Source organism: Chanos chanos, chromosome 13, assembly GCF_902362185.1.
Source record: "Chanos chanos chromosome 13, fChaCha1.1, whole genome shotgun sequence".
In the NCBI taxonomy this organism is placed as follows: Eukaryota; Metazoa; Chordata; class Actinopteri; order Gonorynchiformes; family Chanidae; genus Chanos; species Chanos chanos.
The window spans coordinates 15,877,764-15,886,960 of record NC_044507.1 but is presented as its reverse complement, the minus strand read 5'-3'; positions in this window follow the sequence as shown (position 1 = coordinate 15,886,960).

The following is a 9,197-nucleotide window of genomic DNA, read 5'->3' as shown; positions in this document are numbered from 1 at the left end:
CGCAGCGATGTACAACACTGCCCTGTGGTGTCAGCGGAACGGCCTCATTGCCTTAGAGACCATGCATTGGTTTCTTTACATCCAGGGAATATTAACTATGTTCTGGGGAATAGCTAGTTAAACTTTCCCTTGTGCTATCAGTGTGCCCTTTTGCAAAGCATATAAGAGCACATCACCCCAGGGGCGCTATGCTCTAACTGATCATTTGCTATCACCTTTTGACATAGATTTTTACTCTCCACATATAATGTTCTCTATGCTGGGCTGTCAGAAGTGAGGCACAAGGCAAGTGATGAATATTGGTATTGATTTGGAGAAAAATGCACAGAAATTGGTGCATGTCTGACTGATACCGACATTGGTATTTTCCCGCTTGTCAACTGAATCATTCTTCTGTTGCAATTTGTCACCTTTAAACAGTTCTTTTCAGAATTGTCTATACTCCTTCCATTAACATAAACAGGGTCTGGTTGGGCTTTGTTGTAGCTGGTTGGTAGAGTTCAGGTGAGGCTAGAGCTTGCTTCTCTCAGAGCACGCTGTGACGGGAGCTCTTCCCAGACAGCTGCCCCATCTTACTTTGTCCAAGTAATTTGCTGTAATCAGCCCTGGTGTTAGAGAGAGCACCTGAGAGCCTTTGATTCACTGACAAATCACTCTGCTAGATGATGGTACCTACTCCTAATCTGTCCAGCGGTCAGTGAAGAAAAAAAAAACAACCCAGAGCATCTTCCACACAGCAGAACTACCAGTTTTAACTGTTTTTCTTCCATTTTTCTCACCAGCCTTAAAATTTTTGTAAAACTCATGAATAAAACAGGAAAATTCAGGATGATAACACACCGTGAAGCCAATTTATTTTGAGTCGAGAATGAGGGCAATATTTGGTTTTGATCTCACCTGAGGTTAGGAGGTAGGCTGTCAAAAGCCCACAGTAACCATACTGCAAAGTCAGAGCATGTTTGAGATTCTGGTTATGGAGTGGTCAGACCTCCTGTAGACAGTGGGGCAGGAGGTATGAGGCATTGTTGAAATTGGCTTTTATTTTCATCTCTTTTCAGACACTTCCATCTTATCCAGCTCCCCTGCCCTACCACTCAATTTCCATCTCGCTGTGTGAAAATTGGAACGAAATAAAGATGTGAGTTCTGGATGGAGGTTAGAGAGAGAAGCAAAGAGAGAGAGAGAGAGAGAGAGGGAGAGAGATGAAAGAGGAGACATGAAAGTGTTATGGAGATTTAAAATGTAGGTCTTTACTCAAGTGTTTCACTCAGTACTTTAGAGCAATAAGATCCTGGCAAAACCATTACTGGCCACTTTTCTCTATATTTGTCGAGGTATTGCAGTCATGAGTAAAAGACAGCATATGAATTGTTCTTATGAACGACTTGCATTATTATTGAATAGATTATAAAGATTGTGTCAAATTGACCCATGCCACTCAGATGCAAATGCCGCACAATGACTATATCTGACGTCATTCTGTTTGACTCAGAATAGCTCAGAGGAAAGTAGCAAATTGATATCCATCTCACACTGATATCGATATCTACATCTTCTATATTCAAATAAATGAGTATGTATTATTACATCATCAACTGAGAAAAAGTCAAAATTTCAGTTTCAGTTGATCTAAGTTTAAATATATTTCTGTGAAATAAATATTCTTAAATGAGAAAAGCAGAGCTGATATAAAACCTTTCATATGAAATGAACGTTTCTTAAGCCATCGCTCTCTTAGCTTCGGTAAAATCAGTGAAATACAGCAGCGTCTATATTCAATGGGATAAAAACAGTCCATGGAAGTAAAGGGAAAAAAAATCAATGAAGGGAAAAAATACCCTAATAGCCAGGAGAGGTGGTTCACGTTCAATATGCCACATTAATAATACATGGCCAGGCAGCCCATTAGACTGTGTTTAAAAGAAATCAGATCCTGGCCCTCTCCCAAGCCCATTAACTCCTGAGGGTGTGCTGAAGACACTCTGATAATTGACTAATAGCTGTGGGTAAATAGCAGGTAAATCATAGAACGGGGAGGGGGGGGGGATTTAATATTTATCACATTAAAAAATTTATGGTTAGCTCATAACATCTTATTGGGATGATGTCTGATAAAACTACATTTATAGAAAGGCCCTATTAGATGTTTATGTTTTAGAGACAGGTTAATTAATTTTCATATTCCCCATCTTAATTACTCCTCAACTAATAAAACTAGGACATCCACATCCAGACACACATACTTCATTCGGTGGATGAAACTGGCCATTCCCGTAGAGAAATGAGAAGTTTCCAAGTTCAAAAAGAAGTGGATAACAAAGCCATACCTCATGCATATTGGATCGGTGTGGTGTTAATAGGGTCACTGGCTTGGAATGCTGGATGCATGCCTCACTTTTCTTTTCTTTTTTTTTTTTTTTTTTTTTGAAGAGCTCTGTTTTTACACTGCTCCTCAAAGACCCAGACAGCTATGAGACAACAGCAATATCCCGGAGAGTAAATAATCATAAAACGCACATGAAAGACAGTTCTAATCGAGCCAAGCGATGATGTGTTGCCCAGCGAGAGAAATGATGCCTCCGCAAATGATGTATTGATCGCGTGTCACTAAGATTTGGGATTACTGGCTTGCTATCTAATCATGATTTTGATACTTATGTGGACTATAGATTCATGTAGAAGGTACATGACATGTGGTGAATGTCCTTAGCAGATTAAGAGACAAAACTCGATGAGATTTTTCTCTCTAAGACCATCTCGGAGATCTCAAGTCTCATCCAGATGTCTAAGGAACCTATCATGTTTTGACACAAAAATAAATTGTTCCAGTAAAGAAACTGATGCAAACAAATGATCAAAGTCATGGAGACATTGAGAAGGTAACAGGTTCAAGGTTTAACCTTTTGATTTAGTTCATTCAAAAGTAAAATGTTTGGATACAGTTAGTACACATATTGTAATAATAGGCTTTGTAATAGGCCAGCCTAGTAATAGGCTAGTTTCTGTAACAATATAGGCTGTTACAGGCTGGTTGTAACGACCTCACAAGTGTTGAGAACAGGGGGCCTTGTATCACAAGGCCAATTAAGCTCACAATACAAGAGCAGAGTGTAAGGTATAGCAGTCCAGTGCCACCCCCCCACCCCCACCCCCCCCCCCCCCATGCAATCAGACACTCTGATGATGGGCTCAGACCAGAGTCGTTGAGAAAAACCAAGAACCAACTGAACTGTTACTCTGGGGAAATTTTATCTACTCTCCTTTCCACTCGACCGAATTGCTCCCTCCTCCTTTCTCACCGTTTCTCCTCACTCCCTCATTGTGGGCAAAGGGGAACAGGGCCCCTCAGAGCCTGCACTGTAGGTTGGATGGCAAAGGCCCACTGCCCTGTTACAGTGATGAACGAGTGTGCTGACCCTCTGATAATTGCTCACTCAGGGCCAGAGAGAGGTCCATTAATCAAAACCAGAGTAGCGCTTCAGGCTTGACTCCTTCTATGGCCTGTTCTTACCTGCCACCACAGAAACAGGCAGGGCCCACAGTGAGCCAAAGGGAAAACCCACCGACGCCACCACTATCACCCCCCCCCCCCGCCCCCCCGTCATTCTGGAGCGCTGTGCTTCAAACGGACACATCACGTCACCACCACTGGGACAGCACCAGATCATCACTGCAGGGCTGGACCTTTGGCTCCTAAAGAAAAACAGGTTGTAACATTTTTAAACTTGGAAATGTTGTGTTTACATTGCAAACACATAAACAGTTTATCTCTGCCGTCGGTGAGGCGAGGAGCCGATGATCTGCACTGAGCGATGGATTAGTGTTATGTGAGCTGAAAACTAGATCATCAGACGATACAAACCATGAATTAAACTGTGTGTCTACACACGCACCACGTTTAGCTGCTTGCTGTAAACAAGGCTGTAATACATCGAATATTATTTCCTTTATGTTTATTTTTGAATAGCCAAATCCATTGCTGTGTGGAAGAGCCTTCGCATTAAAGCTGCCTTGAGCCTTTTCTCCCAGGGTTTGACCTCAGTGTGGTAATGACTTTTCTCTGAGCACTAGCACTGTCCTTACCACAACCTTGGATTTGTTTATTTTTATGCATATTGTTCTTCTCAGAGGGCAAAATCTGCAGGTATCTGTTTGAAAAAAAAAAACAAAAAACAATGATGTTCCATGCATTTCTTCAGCCTTGGCTGGCCACCACAGTAAACTCTGACTCATTTTACTTTTTTTTTTTTTTCCATACGGTGCTTTCGCTATTGCGGGACTGGCCACATAGATGGAGTGTGGAAGCGCGGGACTGACCTGTGCCTACATGCTGAGATGAAGGCCTGCCCACGCGAGGCTTCAAGGACCAGCGAGCCTCCCCAACCTCTCTGTCTGTCAGTCCACGGAGAGAGCCCTGTTCCCACCTCAAAGGCTGTACGCAGGTTTGTGTGTAAAGACGCTAACCTTTCATGTCAGCAGGAGACAAATCTTATTAGGCTGTACGACTGAGGGCGGAGTTCACCCAGTGCTAGGCAGACGTACACCGGATATTTTCCCTCCAAACAAAACAGCAGATAAAGATGGAGAAGGACAAAAAAAAGAAACACAAGTAGAGGGACCGCAGGATAGGAATTTCAATAGCGACAAGTCCTGTAACCTTGAGATGACATGGTTTGGAAGTAATACTAAATATTCCATTGGCTTTTATGATGTATGTCACATCGAATGAGACATACATAATTAATGGGACAAAAGGGATTATCACACATTTCGCTTCTGTAAGTACAAAAAAAAAAAAAAAAACCCCACACACACACCAGCCCTTCAAACGAATCATTGGCTCTCTTGCATCTGCATTACATTCATAGCTTCTGTTTCATCTCGTCTAATCTGCCAATCTGCAATCACCAAGTCTCAACTTTATCACCGAGCACCAGTTTCTGAGTGCCCAAGGTGCCCTGCCAAAGACTACATCATGCTATAATGAGAAAGGAGATCAGAACTACTCCGCTGTGAGACTGGAGGACTCTCTAAGCACTGGATTGCATGTTGGCCATCAAAACCAAAACACTTGTCCACGGTTCTCTATGTAATCGCGTGAGATACTCGAGGCAGCATCTCATTATCCGGGTTTTACGTCACATGAAACGGTATTTGAGCAGTAGCCTTAGCAGCTATGTTCAGCATTGAAGACAGTGAAGATTAAAAAAAAAGAAAAAAAAAAGCAATCTATCGATTTTCCCCACGGAAAAAAAAATACTCATTAGGTGGTTTCGCTCAGTCTGTCTTTCACACGGTCCTGTGTGAAAGTGCTTTAAGGTCATCTGTTCTGTGTTCTGTTCATCTGGAACAGCATGATTTGGCTGGGATGGACGGGGGGGTGGGAAGGGGGGGGGGGGCGATTGTCTCCCACTCCTCACAGTCCACACTGCTTTTGCAGAGGCAGTGACAATGAAAGTACAGAACCCCCTCAGTTGCTGCAGTGACGGACAAGCTCCAGGTGCTCCCTCCATCCTGTCGCTCAGTCAACCTGCCCATGTCTCTCACTTTGTTGCACATAGAAGATTACACTTCATTCATATTCCTTCCTCTCTTCTCTACCTGACAGAGAGAATATATATGGACGAGTGCAGAAAATCATTTTTCACACATTTTTTTCATGCAATCACAATGATGTTTTCAGGCGTTTTTTTTTTCTTTTCTTTTCCTTTTTTCTTTTTTTTTTTAATACAGAGTGCGCATAAAAGGCGTTACTATTTACATTCAAATCCTATCTTTATCTCACCCTGCCCACCGCTGATCTGTGTGCAGGGAAAGTGAATTGAACAGAAGTTTAATCATGCAGGCGAGACAATAGACACATGCACACACATACCACACGCATGCGTATGCGCATGCACACGCACACGCACACGCACACGCACACAGTTTTTTCAGAGCACAATCTCTGGATAAGAGACAATGAGAGATTCTGTGGTGATACTGTTGTCTACCTGCAGGGTAGATGAGAATCTTCACATGCATAAGAGAATGCTAAACCCAGCTAAGCCCTCGGTGAGTCTACAGAGTGATGTATGTCTGGGGTAAGTTCCAGATGTAACCCATGTCTCAGTATGTCATTGAGTAAGGGCCTCTTCGCAACCAGCTAAGCACAGCAGCATGGAGGATTAGTCAGGAAGAGTGATGAGACATTCAAGGTGAAAACCAACTCCTCAGTGTGTGCTCATTCATCTTTCCCCTCCCCACACACACTTCCATGATACTCAATAGAGACACACTCACTGTTGCTCCGCCCACCTATAACAAGCACAGTCAGACCAGTTCGCACACACAAGATCTGTGTCCAGTCTAGAGTCCTAAAGCCCTTCCTTATTTTCACCTCTCTCATCAAAAAGGGGAAAAGTATTTGTAGTGTAAGATATAGGCCTATGTCTTCATGGCGATCACCTGGACACCTCAGTGCAGTCTATGCATACCTGCTCTCCTATCTTCGTAATGAATACAAACAATGGTATTCCTGGATAATCTCGCTATAACGACAATGCTGATCAGGACTGAATGGTGTCTAGATGCTCTCAGATTTCACCGCCTACTAACGTTGCAGTAGTAGGTGATAGATCACTATGCTGCTGAACAATTTAGACTAGAACTATCAATGTGAAATGACAAGGCCATTGAGCCAAAGGGTTACTATTGTCATGAAAGTGAATATAAAGAGAGACTCTTGTAAAGCTCTAGCATTCAGATTGATTCTGCTGAATTCAGAAATGTGTTTTTGTGAAAAGGAGCGTACTTTGTGATACAGCAGTTACTGTCAGTAAATTCATCTTCAAGTTCAAGCTGCACTTTCGTATTCCTTACAGAGGCATACATTCTTACTCTTCGCTCACGGAGATCAATTGTTCAAATGCGACATTACCTTGAATATGAGAAAGAGGGGAAAATTCTTTAAAACTTGGTCTAGAACATGTAAAGTGAGTTACTGTCCAGAAAAGGGTGTTGCACGCTTCATCACTGGAGAAGATGAGTTTACGTACAGTGTCCCAGAGACGGTAGGGGAGCAGCTCTGTTATCACATTCTGGTCTATGCCTGGTGCAGTAGTCTTTTCCTCCCTGGCTCAGGTCCAATCCAAGACACCAGCAGAAATTGATTACCACCTCTCTCTGATTGCAGGGCCTCCATCTGCTACATCTAAATTGCGGCTCCAAAGAGCAGAGCATACACTAAATCAAGCTTGCTGGCTCCCCACCCAGTCCCCAGCCAAAAAAGAAAAAAAAAAAACCTCAACAATTACAGGACCCCCAAATTGATTGTAAATTATAATGCAGCATGACATTTGTTCTGCCACTGTATTGGACGGTAAACAGCATGAGAGAACGGAGTGACTTAAAGTTCTGATTTTGATTAGCACGAAGTATGAGAATGAACACGGATCAACATGGGAAACTCTATTAGAATTTTTGTTGTTCAGTGTTTTGCTGCTCATTCATTGAGCATTTATATTTAAATGGTACCTGACACCAGCTAAAAAAAAAAATCTGTGTTTATTTCAGCCATGTGTATATTGCTGGTTAAGTGCACTGTCTTCCACTGTTCGCAGACATAGCCTTGTTTTCCGCTGTGTTGCGAGGTTTTTTTCCCCCCCTACTTTTTCCAGGCAACTTAGACTTTATTCCACCAGGAAAACTGTCTGTTTAATTACGCACCGTCTTTCCAGCCCATTGATTTACATTCGTAGCTATTTTAATTATACAATTCATTGCATTTTAAACGTGGATAAACTACTTAAAATTCAGCGATTAAAAAGCTCTGAATAATATCAGCAGATTTGAGAACAGCTACTGCGGCACAAATTGGAAAACAAATCCTGGGATGCTGATTCGAAGATCATTGTCCAACCCAATTCATTACACTTATCTCAGCACCCCTCTTACGAGCCCACCCCCAACTCCCCCACCCCCTCCCCCACCCCGCAAGCCCACCTCCCTTAAGACATCCTAGATTTCATTGGGTCTGTACTCAGTATCATTTATCTTGTGCCTTTCAATTTGATACTTAATGTGCCCTTATCAGTGTCTGAGGTAAAAGAAAAAAAACCCAAACAAACATTTGAATGATTCTGAAACCTTGACTTTATTCCATAGAATCATCTCTTATGGCTGGCAGATGTGGGCAATGCATTGTAGCTCATCTGAAAGTAGTGAGTCCACTCATTCGAAAAGAATGCCGGTGTAACTAGTATCTCAAGAGTTCAGATTTGTAGTACAAGCAGGATATGAGCTGTATAAACACACAAGTAAGCATAAAGCTACTTGTATGCATAAAACGCTGGAGTCGGTGCTTTTTTATAGATAGGAAACCTTAACAATCAAATTGATTTCTGCTATCTTACAAAATATCTCATATTAAAGATTGTCTCGGAAGCACAAAATGCAGACAGGATTAAGATCACTATAAAACTCCGCAGCCAAGACTTGGATCCTGATATTGGCTGAAAAGCCACATAACAGAAATATAGCCTCTGAAATACTAAGACAACATCAAGGTCTCTCAGTACCATGTGCTCTCCTACCTTTATATTATTTTTCACTTCTATGAGACAAAAATGTCAGATATGAGACAAAAATATGGTGTGTCGAGTACATATGTATGTAGGTATGTATTTGTAATTTGCAATATTTGTACTTTTTGTAAAATATTGTATATGAAGTGCAATTTAGTATAACTTGCACTGAATTTAAAGCATAATGCTATGTGATAATATGATTTTCTTTTTTTTTTTTCACTGAAAAACCTCCTTTCCCTTTGTTTGGTGCCCAGATAACATTAAAAATTTGCAGGATCAGTTGTGAAAACATTCTTTGTAACAAAGCAATAAAATCCAAAACCTTTGCTTAATCATAGTTCTCAGCTCTTTCTCTTTATGCTCTCTCAAATAGAAGAAACACATAAAAACAAACAATTACTGCTCAAAAAAGCTCTTTGGTGACTTGAGTTCGCTTTGTTAGAATCTCTATCAACTCACCAGATCAATACCACACTGTGGCAGTTATCTCTGTAAACCACTGCTTTCAATTACTTTTTGTCCTCTAAGCCTGTAGAGCCATTAGGCCGTTTCAGGCATCTGCTGTAAATGTATTTGGTATGATCTTCACTGATACTCTATGTGTTAGATTCACAATAAATCACCATTACT